General features: G+C 39.6%; 1 pseudogene; it reads left to right on the top strand.

The window, feature by feature from the left end:
• Window positions 1-13,686: 13,686 nt before the first annotated feature.
• On the top strand, window positions 13,687-15,050 carry LOC147458445 (uncharacterized; annotated as a pseudogene).
• The last annotated feature ends 2,664 nt before the right edge of the window (window positions 15,051-17,714 follow it).

Here is a 17,714-nt window from a genome sequence, read left to right on the forward strand (position 1 = left end):
GAGTGTAAGTGGTGAAAGATCCCCAAATTGATCACAATTTTCCTCAACACACAAAATCTACTGGTAGCATGTCCCATCCACATGCTCACACAACCAAGAGTGGAAGAAGCCTTGGGGTCCCATTGAGACCTCTCTAGCACACCCCAAAAGAGCATGGAACACATCATACATCATCTAAAATTTCACATGGTATATGCAACAAATGTCTCTCTCTCACGTATAAATCACACGTGCCAAGACTTGCGGGCTTAGAAAGAGAGCTCGCCAATGGTTATCTTGGGATGGCATCCTAGATTGGATGAAAGAGACGACTTTGTGTAATGTCAAGAGCCATAGCACCATGCTCTATATATTACTTGCAGCCAACCTTATGTCAAATTTCCTTTTTGAACTTTGGTAAGGCATGCAAATTCTCCTCTCAAAATTGACTTATGAGCTCCCTCATGCCTGAATCTCGAATGTGTGAGCATTGTCGAGCATGAAAATTTCTTGCCCAGAGCTCATCACTACATCCCAACTCAAGTCACTATCTCCAAAGGCATTCAACATGCAAGGTGGGCCGAGAAATAGGCAACACATGATAAGTGGCTCGAGAAATACCTATGATGGGTGTAGCCTTTCCTAAATAGTGTGACTCTAAGTGCTTAGCACTATCTACAACTGCCATCGTAGCCCATCGGGTTCTTAGACTATGCATCTCATAGTTGTGCGGGCCTCAATGACACAAGGGTGTCACAAAAAATGTTGAAGCACCTAAGTGCCTTGGACTATGGATCTCGATAGTTGTACATGGCACAATGACACAAGGGTGTAGCAAAAAATTCTCAAGCACTTGAGTATGTGAGGGAAGATTGATGTCACTGAATTACACTTTTATGATGATGATTGCATGATATCTTGCATCTCGCACGCTAAATGAGTGCCTCGTCATCCACACTTGCCTCCATGCCAACTCCACAGGGTGCTCCAAGAACAAGCAAGGAAGATCTAGTCAAAGAAATGAGGTGATTGTGCTACATTGATGGACTGCAAAAATTCTTTGCAAACTAGCAATACCATATGAATCTCACTAAAGGAGTCCACTGTGGGAGGAATGAGCTTGCCAATGGGTATCACATCTGATGGTGGGATTGTAGATGATGAGGTCATTGGTACAAGGACCAAGAAATGAGGTGAATAGCTAGGTTAAAGAGGGAGAGAAGAGGGGTCGTTCTCATATAATGATGTCTACATGGGAACAACCTCAAAATCCTTGAGAGGATAATGGGATTTTGTGACACATACACGACCTTTGTGATTGTGAACCCATGCTTAGGTAGGAGAATGAGTGTTAGATAGCTAGTGATTGAATCAAGAAGGCATGAACAGCTCCAAAATTCACTCACGCACAAATGAAGTGAACCAAAAAAAGGGTTTATATACATTTACTCCCTAATGTAATCCAAAAGGGGGTAAATCTTGATAAGATTACATGGTTACACCAATCCCATTATAGGAAACTAATTTACATAAAATATCAATTGTCTCATGAATTATACGACATAAGTGAATTGAAAATAAATTTTGAAAAAAAAATCTAAATATTTTCTTTAGCCTCCAATAATATTTCAAATAGATAGAATTTTATTTTTAAGTTTTATGAATTGATCAATTAAATAAAAATAGACTTAATTTACTTTTAATAACACTTATCTTGATTTTTATTTATTTAAATTAATTTTACTAAAGTTAAAAATAAATGATGTGGCTGTGAGGTGTCCACGTACATAGATGACATGGTCATCCATGTGACAAGGTCATGTGAATGATTGATGTCATGGATAGCATAGGTGGATGAGGTGACGGATGGGATACCCTCATTTGTCATGTCATGTGATGACCCATCAAAATGGTGACATGGACTGATTAGGTGGCCAAAAGGTAGATGACAAGTTGGAGAGGTGGTGATATGTCACGCTTGGTGGCTTGTTAGGTGGCACGTGATGTGGAAACCCATGCAAGCACCATGAATAAGTGGAACATGAGGTGATGGATGACATGGCATTTAAGGTGAGGTGGCATGCAAGGTAGCAATTGAGTGTGGTGAGTGAGTTGGCAGTTAGGGTGACATGACAAGCCAAGTGTTGAGGTAAAATTGTTGACTATGGTGATATGGAAGGTTGGTGGATGAGGTGATGATAGGACTTTTGGTGATGTGGCAGCCTCTTTGTATGAGCGGACTAGCAAACTAGGATTGGGATGGTAGAGCCAAACCATGATAGATGGACAAGTGTCTAAATTCCTAATCTTAGCACTTTACCAAATCTAAGGATGCACACCTAAAGTGAACGGTGCAAGTGAAAAAAAATTAACAATGGAAAAGAGTCTTTCTCTAGCTCAAATTGACTCAAAAGTATTTTCCATGAGGACCTTACAATAAGATAACATACATGAAAATCAAAATGAGCGGCAATGTACATTATTCATTAATTTTTTTCTTAAAAATATATCAAGATCCTCTAAGTAGTTTTTGATACTTTCTGAGCTACATCTAAAACAAAATGAACCGTTAGAGGTTTTTCTTTTGCATGGTCACATTCTTTGGGTTGTAGTCTATTAAATGAATGTTGGATATTGCAAAATAGGCTCTACATAATTACATATCTAGTGTGAAAATTTTAGGTTTTTGATAATAAAAAATCCAGCAAAGAAAAGTAGATAATAATTATGTAGAGCTCCAGAAAATTATCAATAATTTCAATTGCTTGTCAAATGAACATTTGATGTGCAAAAGGGCAAGTACAACAAAGAATCACATTTAAAGCTATAGGTATTTGTTCATTAAGGACACAATGTTGTAACAGGGCATGACAAGCTAAACCAGAGTAGTCCTTGTACATTAAAATTTCCATTTTGATGAGGAGAATTGAAGATCAAAACCTTCCATTTTGTCTAAATTATGTGTTTTGTGTGGCTACAAAATCTTTCCTCTTTAAAGGAAGTGCAAGCAAGACAAATTAATATACACAAGGGTGTAAAAAAAGAGGCTATTTTTTTGGCAATCTTGGTGGGAGCAACTACTAAAAGTGGGTAAAATTTATCATGCATACACCCATATGTATTTATATTGTACATATAAGTAAGCCACTTTGTCACCAAAATTGTAACTTGTGATAATAGTAGGACCCCTTTTCCAGAGCTAGCTGATGCTACTCAGCATGTAACACACACTACTCAGTAACCATCTTGTGGCAACCTTATTAGAAGGACGAGGAAACATAGTATTAGTTCAATCTATGATTATAAATTTATAATGTTCCCTTAGACATTTGTTTAATTAATTTTTTGTTACAATTGTCTATGACAAAGGAAGTACTGATCTGCAATGCACCTAGATACAATATCTCTAACATGGGTGGGTATGTAAGATTGAAAAGGTAGGTATGACTAAATTAGGAGGTAAAACTAGACTAAAATCTCACTAAAATAGGAGGTAAGACTTAGATGAGAGGAGATCATTGTAAATCAGTGTAAATCAAGCCATGTTGACATTTGTGCATACCAACAAGTAGTATTTCTAACACTAGTTAACTATCTAGATGACTCCAGATCTCTACTCTAGCAATCTCACGGGTCATTGAGGTCATGCTTTGGATCATCTTTCACCTGTTTACTATGTCGGTCCATGCTAGGATACCAAACCTAAACTCCATATAGTATAGAACAAGTGACTAGAGTATCAAAGAGCCAAACCTTCGTGCGGGGCTCTTGAAACTGGACATGTAAGCACATCCTCTCTAAAGAACCCAAGCACATCTGTCTTCCTAAAAAACTTACCTCCTCAATTATGCACTCTAAGAGTGAGAATATAATCAAGAGTAGGATATCCTCTCTTAAATCTTGTTTTTTCTATGTAATCTGAGTGGCATCATCTCTATCCATCTTTGTCACTCATTCTCGATGTATGACCCATCATGATAGCGTGATAATTAGGCAGAAGATGCTTAGCTACTAATCCATCATCATGATCTTGTGCCTTTACTATACTAAGCTTTTCTATTGCTTCATGCACCATATTATCTGCAAAAAAATTAGAGGATTAATAACAAACCAAGCTTTGGGGATACACACTGAGCTTTGCAATAGTGGCCTGGTTACTTCAGAAACACACATATTTAATTTAGGGAACATGTTAAGCATGTGTATTCCATATGTGGCAAAGTTCTTGATGAGCTTTCTATCGAAGATGTTGCCCCTTGGAGCACATAGATTCCATCATATACTTAAGAAAGACATGCCCAAGAAGCTATGTGTTGTTTTTATCACATGTGAAGTGAAGAACTTTGTCCGGATGTAGTAACCTATTATTGCACCTTGTACTTGATCAACTTCCTACTGATTAGGGATTTAATTTGGTGGAACACATTGTTGGCATAAGAAAGAGAATTCACAACATCGAGGTTGTTGCAAAAGACAATGTTTTGTTTAGTGGTGTTTTGGTATGCCACTTGAGATGAGATGATGGTATGTCAATCATAGCATCAAGGATGTCATTCAATCTATGTAAACTTAGAGGTAATTCTTCCTTCTCATGTTAGTGCGTCCTTTAGAGAAACCTCATTGCGCCAACACTAGAGGAAAAGCATGGTGTCCTCCAATATTGGAGATGAAAAAAGGTGATAGGGAAAGAGCATGTTCCCTATGTTTAAAAAAAGTGGTGACAAACCGTGCCAACTCACCACCATACATATTCATGGTTTTCCCTTTTTTAGGGCATAGCATGTCGTGCATTTATTCCGTCTCTTTGCATCTTAGATAATGTTCGTCTTCAAAAGCATTTTCTTGGGTCATCACCTAACTTCCAATTTGCAATCGTTTTGTGAGGTAGTGGAAATCTTGGAACAACTTCCAAGAGAGATGCACAAAGATTCTGAATTTACTCTCATTGAATCTAGGAATACTATGAATTTTAGATTTGTTTTTGTGATCTAAAAAATTTGATTTCAGCTCTGCTTTTGTGATGTCAAAATTGCTTGAATTGATTCTAGCTGCTCTTGTACTGAAACTCATAGTGGGAAGGCTCTATAAAGAGGGTAGTGGTGATGTATAGGGCAATGGGGCAGTAAGTAGATGGCAAGCAAAAGGAGGGTGGATCTCGGTCCCTAATTTAGAGGAAAATTTTTGGAATATGCTTGGCATCTTGTAAGAGAGCTTCCACACGGTGAGTTTGCTAAACTCACCAAAGACTTTTGATGTTGCATTCTCACGTGGCCTATAAAAAGGAAAATAAAGTTTACTGTCTATTCTTGCATTATATAAAAGCCTTCATTTTCTTGAACTATGCTAACTTTTGCATATTTGCAAAATTTTCCTGAACACATCCTCTCCTCCTTTATTCCCTCTTGCTCCCTTTATTTGGTAAGTGTGGGTTTTGAAACCTACCATGTGAAAACCTTGTAAGGCGTCATTTTGCATTGGAAAATGCGCTTCTCTACATATTTTTTCCCATGGTTACTAGATTGTGCTCAGATTTCTTTGATGGATTTGTCTCTTTGATATGAATTTCCTAAGCTTCTTTCAGCCCAAATCTAATCAAGAAAATGAGAGGAAGGCCCAGTACCAGTTAGGTGTGTGTGTATGTTTACTTAGTGAGCCTAAGACGATATTTCTAAAGAAAGCCAACGAGTTAAGCTACTTGGCAGCATTGAGGCTGTTGCCTTTCACTTGAATCCGATGGCAAGCAGCAAACCAAAAGCAGTGCAGCACACAACAAACGATAAACAATAAAAAATAGAGCCGGGTGCATGAATAAAAGCGCCGTGAGAGTTCTAGCAAATCTGGAAATAACAAACCATCAACTTTTAAGAGGATGATGACAGAGATAAAGGCTGAAGAAAGGCAAGTTGCAGAAAGCAGAAGCTATAGAGCAAAGACAAGAGGGTGCTAGCGATTTTGGCTAAGAGGCATAAAGCACCAATGGCAAAGCGTAAAAGTGGACGAGACGGACTAGTAGGAGCCGATAAGCCAAAGAAGAGGAGAGCCGCTGACGCAGAAGTGAGGGAAGGGCGTTCTCGAGGCCATATGCAGAGAAAAGGAGATTGACAAGCAGTACAGAGAGGGAAAACGATGTGCAGTAGCTGAGAGAAGAGAATTGCATGCCCCTTTGCATCACAGGAAAGCTATAGAGAGAGCCAAATGCTATGAGGCTGATGAGAGTGGGTAGACTTGGAGTATGTTGGTGAGCGGTGACGAGGACAACGTGCAGAGCAGTGCTCGAAAGAAACATTTTTGAAAAATTTAGCAAACCTACATATGTGAAACAACAGAGGTAAAGTGACAAAATAAGAAGGTTTTTACACCAAATTACACTAATTTTTTCAAAATTTTGTAGGTTTTCTCCCCTTCAAATATAAAATTTAGAGGTAAATTTCAAAATTTGTAGGTGGGATTACACTAAACCTAGGTTTTTACTTGGTGAGCCAAAGGCGATTTCTCTCGTATCTGCACCTATAGGCCACCATGTGGCACCATTAAATCAAACTTTAACACTAGGTTGGTAATGGGACACTTTTATGTCCTTTTTAGTGACCATTTTCCTTGAATTATGTCAAGAGTTTCAAAATGGATTTTCAGGTGCTATCTGTCTAGAAAGTTGTCTCATGAGCTGAAAAAAACTTGACATTTTTTTGGAATATCAATTCCATCTTTAACCTTGTCCTTGCACAACATTTCACAACCTAAACTGTGTCAAAAAATGGGTCCTGCTTTTGGCTTTTTTCAACTTTTTGCAACTATACCACTCTAGAATTCATGTTTGTGAGGTCTATAATGCTAGAGAACTATCTTTAGTAGTCCTCAACATGTCCTGATGCTTCTAGGGAGAAATAAATGTTAAAGTTGTAAGTTATGACCAAATTACAAAAATTGTCAAATCCTGTTTTTTAGCCAATTTTAGCTCTTCTATGATTTTTTTGGTGGCTTTCATGATATCCAAATGCAGTTTTGATTTTCTATGTGGCATATTGTAACATAAAGCTAATATTCCTTGAGGTTTGGGGCACCTAATACCCTATTTTGCATAGTAGACAACGATGGTTGATTTTTTCAATTATAGAAGAAAACGAAACATTCTAGTATATCAAGTATAGCTTTTTCAATATTGTTAGTTTCTTGTGACAACTACATGCATTTTGTAGGTAGTAACCATATCTAGTCATAAGGATCAAATTTGGCTAGATATTGAATAGTTTCTATGGGATTCTACAACTCATAATGTCCAACCCAGTTTTTTCATGTTTGTTGTATTTAGCACTTCATCTTTGTCCCCAAGATTCCCCTTGGTAAGAGATGTATTATTCTTTTGACATGCTCCATGGCTCCTTATAAACCTAAAGGACAATAGGGAACTAAGAAAACATGCATATATTATTTGTATTGAGCGTGGCTATAGAAACTTTGATGATAGGTTTGCAGAATGGTAAAAATCCAACTTTTTTGTACCTATTTCTTTTGGCAAAACAAAAAATAGTGAGTGAGAAGCAATCATATGTTCTGATCACCAACCCATTGAAGTTAACTAGGGAATTTATCTCAAATCCTACAAAAATCCCTAATCTTATTTTTATGCAACAAAACGTAGGAAATGACTGTTTTGATGAAAATGTACTGGTCCATCAACTTTGGAGGCTTGGTGTGACCAAAAGATGAGAAATTTTACACGTTTATTATTTTTTCCATGTGTAGTAGGCCTTGAACTATAACCTCATGAAAGGATTTTACAAAATGAGTGGATCTACTATGGTTTTGGAGGTTTTTTTCAAAACCCTGAAAGGACACTTTTATGTCCTGTTAGGTTACCAACCTAGTGTTAAAAAAAAACACCCACGCTGCAACACTCAAAAGCAGCGCCATGAAAAGCTTCTAATTTACATGCACTATCTGTAGCCCCAACAAGAAGCAGCTTAATAAAGAGAGCAGCGCTTGTATATAGACTAAATCGAACCAAGAGTCCACGGCAAACATCACAGCAAAAGTAAGGTAGCAATTCAGACGTAGAGGCACTAGTTCACAGCTTTGCAGAGGTGATATAGTTTAGAGATTCTCAGAGGCACCCGTTTGCAATCTCTCTGCACGTTTGAGAGAGAGAGAGAGAGAGAGAGAGAGAGAGAGAGAGAGATTTCTATGAAACAATCATTTGTTACATTGAGCCCAACTCTATGTGACAATATGGCAACTCAAACTCTACCCAAAGATGCCCCAACTGTTGAAGATTCTAAGCTTGATCTTTTTGAAGACGATGACTCAAGTGACAAGTAAAAACCGCTAACAGCTAGATGTCAAATCGTTTCTCAAGCTTCTTGTAGGGTATGCAAGCCCAGTTATGGGAATATCCAATGTCCGTTGTCTAGCTCATGGGTACAGGCTCTATAGCATGCACATCAAATTTAGTTGTAAGTCAAGTGGTGCATGGCTTTGTTGCCTTTATATGTAAGGCTATACTTCAATCAAATGTAGCGTGATTTTTTTTGGCTGTGAGTCGAGTCTCTCCTCTCTCTCTCTTTCTCGCTTCTGCTGCTCATCATCTCTGCACGCTCCTAGCTCATGCAGCATCCCCCATAGCCTCGAGCCCAACATATGGTATCAAAACTTGGGCTCAAACCTCGGCTCTCAACTCAACACAGCGCAGGTACAACCGCTTGCAGAGGGGCAGCCCGAATTTGGACCTACACAGAATTTGACGAGTGCTATCTCATTCATTTCGCCATGGCCCTGTGGTGAACTTTCGACATATTTGCAAGCCCTGGTTCGGCCTTCTCAGCCTGCTGCAAGCCAAGTTCTCCATCCACGCCCTGTTTCGGCTACTGCAGAAAACTCGCTTTTTTTTATGTTGTGTTTTATTGTGATTTTCACATTGCAGTGACCACTCAATTTGGTCTTGAGGTTTTACACAAGCGGGTATTCCCACTCAACAAGGTGTAAGTGCATTGACTCAGTAGTACATTGGCTCGGTAACACATTGGCTCGTAAATATTTGAAGATAAAGACGAAGGCAACCAAAAGTTTTTACTCAGAAATATGTCCAATGGTATAACCATGCGGTCATTCCAAGCAAAGGTGTATGACATGCATCATGTGCGAGTGAGTGTCGAATCAAGGCAGGTTCTTGGGACTATGATCGATGAAGCTTTATTTGGTATTGAAGATCAAGAAGGTGATAGCCTGCAGTTGCAATACATGTGGTGCATAGGCATATTCCAAGTGCCAAGCAAGCTTTACGACATGTTCGCACACATCGACAATTGCAAGAACGAAGAAGAATCTCCTCCAAGATTACAGTATAAGTTTTGTACCAACTATTTTTTGCCAGTTTAGTGTCATAGTTCTGTCAGCTTTTATCTATTGTCAAAACCATCATAAACTTTCAGTCAAAGTCTCCTTTTAGTTGTCAATTGTTGTCATGCTTGTCACTTGTCATCATATCGAAATTGTACGGGTTATAGACACTACCACATAAAAAGTGGTAAGACCACCCTTTGTTGCTTGGTTGAGTTCTGGTCTGTCTCACATTGATGGTTGTTTGAGGGAAGTACACACACACACCTATGCTATAGTCAAGGGGGGGACTTCTACTCATAGTTTCAGGTGATTGGACTCTGCCATGATCTGTCTCGAGTCCATTGTCAGTAGTTTGGGCTTGAGGGGGGGTTTGTTGGGTATGCAAGCCCAGCTATGGGAATATCCAATGTCCGATTTCTAGCTCGTGGGTACAGGCTCTATAGCATGCAGATCAACTTTAGTTGTAAGTCAAGCGGTGCATGGCTTTTTTGCCTTTATATGTAAGGTTATACTTCAATCAAAAGTAGCATGATTTATTTTTTTTGTGAGTCATGGTGATTCTCAGGCGGCATACCCCATAGCCTCGAGCCCAACACTTCTTGTGCAACTACGTTGAGAAATCATCACTCACATCATCGTCATCCCAATCATCTCACTCTTCGTTCTCGAACTCTTCAAACTCGTCCTAATGACCTAGTGCGTAGATTAATTATTACGTAAAGACTAAGATCTAAAAAGGCTGAGAACGTGTCTCCTTTGGTTGATTGCCTACAAAAAGCAATGGCACTGATCAACAATATATATATTACTATGCACATGACAAGTTGATGATAAGGTGTGAGGTGCTCTTGCAACCTGTCAGGTGCTCAAGCAGCCCATGAGCTTTATCATCTACACATGTAATTGTTCTTCCCCCTAAAAGCAAGACTGCAAACAAGTGAAACACAAAGGTAGCAATTTTTTGTCCCTGATGATAGATCATTTAGAATCAAAGATCTGGAAAAGGAGCTTGAGCATGAGGCCAAGTTGACAAAATAGGAAGAACACACAAACAGTGGTGATGGTAGACATGATAGTAAGAAACACAGAAGCAATAATAAATATGGTAGTGATAAATATGGTAGACATGATAGCAGAAGTGAAGAAAATAGTCAACATGACAACAAAACTCAAAGGAGAGATGATAGAATTTAATCTCTCTAGTATAAATCAACCTTCAACAAGTGGAAAAGGGATTTCGTAGATTATCACGACAAATCAAGATGAAAATGGCTCTTCTAGGCAACCCAATTGCACGACCAAGACCCTCTCACATTCTATGAATATTGAGTAGGGTCATCTACTGTCTTCGAGAATTTGTAGAACCTCACGGGCCTTATCAAAGCAAAACTACAAAGATGTATGACTAATTACTTATTGCACCGCAAATAGAAAACTAGTTGCAGCACAGGGCATGACAAGGGGTTGAATTAAAACTGGAACTAATTAGATAGAATCAATGAAGATGCTCTCATGGGTTTAAGAATGAAAAAGGAGAGTGATGGCACGTGGAGGGAAGAGAGGAAGAGAGAGGGAGAGATGTGGAAAGCATGGGACAGGTGGAGGAGAGAGATGAAGAAGGCCAAGTTGATGGGTTGAGGGGAATCAGTTTACATCCTAGTCGCATTTCTAGTGCTTCCACTGTGGAGGCTCCCTCTATTCCTTGTATGTGATAGCATGCTAGTGTATGGCCGTTGAATTGCATAATTGAGAGGAAGCCTTGCGTGGTCCAAAAAGAGAAAGTGCACCACAAATAGAAAGCTAGTTGTAGCATAGGGCAGGACAAGGAATTAACGATCGAGAAGAAGAAAATAGTTCAATTTCAACAGGGAAAAACCACCAAAAATCACATGTAACTCTTTATGTAGTAGACCTTCGACATAGAATACAAAATTAGATATGTTTGATCTCTCTAAGATTAATCAATATGCTACATCTCTTGCTTTTATCTTGATGTGTGTTTTGTGTCTGGCAGGGAAAACATATATTCACAACATTGGACGTTTCAATTGCACAAGCGCGACTCCAGTTCTCGACAACACTGCTAGGTTCGTTATAGGCCCACCAAGCAAGACTAGTTATCTGAGTGTCATGGGCTCACGTCTTTAATAAACTTTCTCTTAGTAGCAACGCATATGAACACATAAAAAGTCAATTGGTACAAGCAAGTATATAGCCTGTAGAAAGAAATACGGCGGGTCAACGAGAGAGAGAGAGAGAGAGAGAGAGAGAGAGAGAGAGAGAGAGAGAGGGATAGAGAACTATTAATACAGAAGCCTAGCTTGGAATTGACGATGGTAAGGCTTGCTGGTTGTTGTAATTAGGAGCAAGGGCAAGAATATGGGTAGCAAGAAATTCAGGGCGCTGATGATAGATGGAGAATCCCTGATGGTAGATGCAGAATCAAAGATCTGGAAAAGGAGCTTGAGCATGAGGCCAAGTTGACAAAATAGGAAGAACACAGTAATAGTGGTGATGGTAGACATGATAGCAAGAAACACAGAAGCAATAGTAAATATGGTAGACATGATCGCAAAAGTGAAGACAATAGTCAACACGAGAACAAAACTCAAAGAAGAGATGATAGAATCTAATCTCTCTAGTATAAATCAACCTTCGACAAGTGGCAAAGGGATTTCTTATATTATCACGACAAATAAATATGAAAATGGCTCTTCTAGGCAATCGGATCGCATGACCAAGACCCTCTCACATTCTATGAATATTGAGTAGGGCCATCTACTGTCTTCGAGCATTTTTAAAATCTCACGAGCCTTATCAAAGCAAAACTACAAAGATGTATGACTAAATACTTATTGCACCCCAAATAGAAAACTAGTTGCAGCACAGGGCATGACAAGGGGTTGAATTAAAATTGGAACTAATTAGATAGAATCAATGAAGATGCTCTCATGGGTTTGAGAATGAAAAAGGAGAGTGATGCCACGTGGAGGGAAGAGAGGGAGAGAGAGGGAGAGATGTGGAAAGCATGGGACAAGTGGAGGAGAGAGATGAAGAGGGCCAAGTTGATGGGTTGAGGGGAAACAGTTTACATCCTAGTCGCGTTTCTAGTGCTTCCACTGTGGAGGCTCCCTCTATTCCTTGTATGTGATAGCATGCTAGTGTATGGCTGTTGAATTGCATACTTGAGAAGAAGCCCTGCGTGGTCCAAAAAGAGAAAGCGCACCGCAAATAGAAAGCTAGCTGCAGCATAGGGCAAGACAAGGAATTGACGGTCGAGAAGAAGAAGATAGTTCAATTTCAGGAGGGAAAAACCTACCAAAAATCACCCGTACCTCTTTATGTAGCAGATCTTTGACATAGAATACAAAATTAGATATGTTTCTCTCTAAGCTTAATCGATATGCTACAACTCTTGCTTTTATCTTGATGTGTGTTTTGTGTCTGTCAGGGAAAACATATATTCACAACATTGGACGTTTCAATTGCAGAAGTGCGACTCCAGCTCGACAACATTGCTTGGCACAACACATAAGTGCTACGGAGCAGGGCATGATTTTTGTTTCTTATAATTTTTGGAGAGACCACAGTGCCAACTCTCCACCATACTTTTGTATGGCACTTCTCCATGACGTGCACTATATACTTTGCAATTTTGATTTGTGACATTTCACTACATGACGTAATGGTTAACTACTCACGTTCCTTTCTTGTAGCTTGTCTCAAATATCGGCTTGTGGAGTGGACAACTGAAAAGAGCTAGTACAACATTGTAGGTTAGTATAGCACCTCATTTCATGTTGCAATGCATTAACGCTTCATCCATTTTCTTGTTTTAGAATTTTGGACATTACTTTGTTCGGTTCAATTTACTTACACGTTGCTTTCAGAATTATATATTTGATATCCATCAAGATCTACATATGTTAGAGCTATGCACGCAACTCTATACATACATTTGCTAGCCAATGCATGCAGTGTATTAAAGTAGTAAATGCATAGGTAGTAAATACATGTAGTGTATTATAGTAGTAAATGCACCTTGTGTATCTTTACTTTAGATCTAATCAATCGGTGACCTTCTGAAGATGCCCTCATTTCTCCCATACTAGGCGTCGATATGAAGATGTTATATAGTGAGGCCCACCAAGCAAGACTAGTAATTACCCTAGGGGGTCATGGGCTCACGTCGTTAATAAACTATCTCTTAATAGCAACGCATCAGATGAACAATCAATTGGTACAAGCAACATGCATACAGCCTGGAGAAAGAAATAGGACGGGTCAACGAGAACGCGAGAGAGAGAGAGAGAACTATAAATACAGAAGCCCAGCTTGGAATTGACGATGGCAAGGAGCAAGGGCAAGAATATGGGTAGCAAGAAATTCAGGGCGCTAGTCTTAGTGTGCGTTGTTTTCTTCTTGGTGTTGAGAGGCTCTGCAGTGTCATCGTCGGTACTACTAGGTGGGCTGGCCGTGGACTCGAATGTGAACTCTCTGAGTGCGGCGATGACGGTGACCTGTGTGAGCAACTTGGAAGCGCTGACGTCGTTGTGCGACAGCGTTGAGCTGTGCTGCAAGTCTCGTTCATGGCTACCTCCGACCCCCATTGCTTCTACAACCGCGTGGCCGCCTCCTCCGACCCCCAAGGCAAGCGCACGCACACCCTCAAACTGTTCTTCTTATGCGAGGTCCCTGTGCCCGATACCGTTTCCACCTGCCTTTCTTATACTGGTAAATAAACCCTAAGACCTTGCTTGCATTTTCTTGCCTCGCTTTGGTGATGTGGCGACGTTCTAGGGATCTAGAATTGAAAAGCCTGTTCCTTACAACGTTTAAACGCTGCCTCTAAACGCTCTCAGATACCCCCTACATTCTGATAGTAATTCCCAAAAATTCTCTAAGGCCTGCTTGGAGGGTGCCGCCACAGGGACTCGAGAGAATGCCAAAAAATTCTAGTGGCAAAAGTAGGACCTTGTTTCATGTGACCTTGCATCAGTATTTATAAGTAGGATTGTTATTATTGAAGTCAAATTCCAAGAGGACTTCATTTGATGACTATTGTTTTCCCCCCAGGGATTCTCCTAAGTTTTAATCACGTCTCCCTCCTTGTCTCTCAACCATTAGCCTATGTGTCTGGTCAACATAGTGAATGTGCCCACTACCTCTACGGAATGCCTAGCTAGAGTCATGTACATTCTAACATTCATATAGCCTTACACAAATACGAGTAGCACTTATGAGTTGTTTTGGTGGGTACGAAAAAATGTGTGTGTGTGTGTGTGTGTGTGTGTGTGTGTGTGTGTGTGTGTGTGTGTGTGTGTGTGTGTGTGTGTGTGTGTGTGTGTGTGTGTGTGTGTGTGTGTGTGTGTGTGTAGCTAGATCGTTCAATTCATTTATGGATAGATAGAGATAGAGAGGGAGGGAGGTAGTAATATGAGAGAGAGAGAGAGAGAGAGAGAGACTTCTTATACTAGATTATAGCGCACTAGTATTAATTGTACTTGGAATCATATACTCGCTTTTCCTGATCATGGAGTAACTTGCACATGATATTTGCAGGAACTCCTCCACCTCCATCAACTACGTCCAGTCTTACTCCTTCAACCGTGCTACCACCTCCATCGAATCCATCTGTCACAATGTTTGCCAGTTCTTGCTCTTCAATGGCATCCATATCCTTAACTACCACTATGCTAATATCCTTTTCTATCATTCTCTTTAGTAGTTTATGAGGGATTCCAAGTTACAAGAGATCTAATTAAGTTTTTTTCTTACAAAAAATTAGCATACCCATATGCAAAGACACACTATTGTATGCCCTTGAAGGAAAGACTCAAGGTTTGAGAAAATGAAAAGAATAAAAAAAATAGGCTTGACATTCATTTATGTTGCATATACTCACTTTGAGGTCAACCTATACAATGAAATATCTAAATAGGCATCGTAATTAAATCATTTTAAAGAGAAATTGGGTGAATTATGTGAAAAGAGTTAACAATAGCATGTTAGATAAGTGTTTTACACTTTGTGAAAAACAAGGCTTTATCACCAACCAATGATGGTTTTGAACATAGGCATAATAGGTTTCTACTATCTGATGTTACACCATCACTAGTTTATCAACAAAATTGTTTTTGAAACCTTGAGTCATAACATATAATGCATGTATGATCTACGGTGAAACAATTGACTAGATGTTTCATGTAGAAAAAGATACAAATGAAGCTTGGGGGACACACTATGTAATCATGTTAATGTACCACGTGAGTTTACAACATAACTAGAGGTGTTTCAATGCATGTACAATCTATGGTGTGATAATTGACTAGATGCTCAAAGTACCAAAACACAATAATGAAGTAGATTAGTTTCTTCAATTAGACTTTGAAATTAGCTTCTTGGAACTTGCTATGCATATGCTAAAAGAAGATGTGGAACTATACAATATTGGTCATTTTGACATGGGAGTGGCTATTTCAAAAAGTAGGGATTTCATTAAGGTGATCACAAACACGTGAACATGTTACCTCGTATGCAAATGGAAAGAAAAACGAGTGCCTCTATAGCCTTGCACGAATCACACCATCAGAAGGAAGAACCGCCAAAAACACCTGCGAACGATAAACACCTCATGTAGAGATTTATGAAAAACCTTTAAAGCATAAAACACACTCGAAAGTAGGAGAAATCGAGGACATCATGATAGCTTGTCTCATGGAGATGTTCTTAGAGTATCCATAGGCAAAAAACAGATGAAAGATGAAAGAGTTATGTCCACTCAAAATCGGGGGTGTACTCTTTCTTGCACAAAAATGAGCTCTCTAGAAGTTGTGCAAATATTGCAGCTATTAAAATGGGGGGCTTCCTTATCTTTTATCCCCAAAATGTTTTTCTCTCTTATCAGCCGCGACAAGGCTCTCTTTGTAGGCCTCTTTTAATTGGTTCATTTTTGGCCTTTTTTGGGTGGAAAATGAGGTGTCGATGACCCTTTGACCAAGCGAAATGGGGTGGGGGACAAGTGTCCTGGGGACCAAAATGGGACAAGGCGCTTGGCCAGGCAGTGTGGATAGCTATAAAATGCACCCCTCTCTCCCCAAGAGCCCACAAGCCCATCATCTCAAGCTCTCTACAAGGTGGTACACCTAATGGGGGTTCCCCCTTTATCCTATATCCCCTCCATTATCCCCTTTTCCCTTCTCATGTGGGATAATTCCCATGCCACATGGCAACTTCCTCCCCAATTGTCCCAACTCCCTCAAGCCCAATAAATTTCCAGTTTCTTCCTCAAGTAGGAGAGCTTCTCAAACACCTTCCCCAAAGCATAACTTGCTGCTCCAATCACCGAATGACACACCATAGCACACGGCGTGGAGCCCAAGTCCTTGGCTACTTTAATAATTCTCAAACCTCATCATTTCTAATTCAAATTATCAAGCTGGACCGGTTGCCCTTGCCCCATGCAGCTGCACTCACTCTCCAAGTTAAGACTGCCCACTTAGGATGCTCATAACTCATGATGTAGAAGTCCGATTCATGAGCTATAAAGCACAGTTGAAAAATATTTTTTAAAAACCATGTCTTGGGGACTCGAACAACCCAAAAAATCAGTGCCCAAGCCTAGAAAACCATACCTTTATGCATGAAGTTTTACATGGTCACTTCCAAGATTCGCAGGTCTATGTACACATATATGCATGAGGCTAGTGGTCAAGCTTTTTGGCATGATCTAATGAAGTTATGCTCATCCAAAAAATTCTTGAAAACATTAAATGCTCATGTGACCTTCCTATTAAGCTAAAACAACCACCCAAAGTGATAGTACGGTCGGGATTTTCCATATCCTGTCAGGTCTGCTTGCAGGTTTTTGCCATATCCAAGTGGGCTCTCCATGAGAAAATAATATATCTTAGCGGGCTTTTGGTGGATTATCAGGTCACCATTCATCAACTTAAATGCGATCATGTAAAGTTAATTAATGTGAATATGATAATATTACATGGTAATCACAAAAAAAATTAGGTGATCATGTGATTATTAAATTCCTGTCAAAAATACATGTAGAAATAGTATCTATAGCATGAAAGTAGAGTAAGAGAGAGTGTTATTGTGGTAATTCAATGTCTCACCACTAAAGGGCATGGGGTCTTTAATGACGTCCTAGTGATGGGATCTATAGTAGCAAAGTGAGTGTGCGACATGCCAAGTAAAACTGGCTGTTTGATTTTAAAGGGGCATGTTCGAGTTTACTATTGCGATCCTAGTTTACTTTTTCTTGCACAAGTTTACTTTATAGGTTTTTAATAGGCATAGGGGACACCAAAAGGCAAGCATCCAGGTGGTTAAGGCATTGGGTTGCCACATCATACGATCTAGGTTCAAAACCCCGGGTGACTGAC

The sequence above is a fragment of the Adiantum capillus-veneris genome, chromosome 5, assembly GCF_014529385.1.
Source record: "Adiantum capillus-veneris isolate H3 chromosome 5, ASM1452938v2, whole genome shotgun sequence".
Lineage (NCBI taxonomy): Eukaryota > Viridiplantae > Streptophyta > Polypodiopsida > Polypodiales > Pteridaceae > Adiantum > Adiantum capillus-veneris.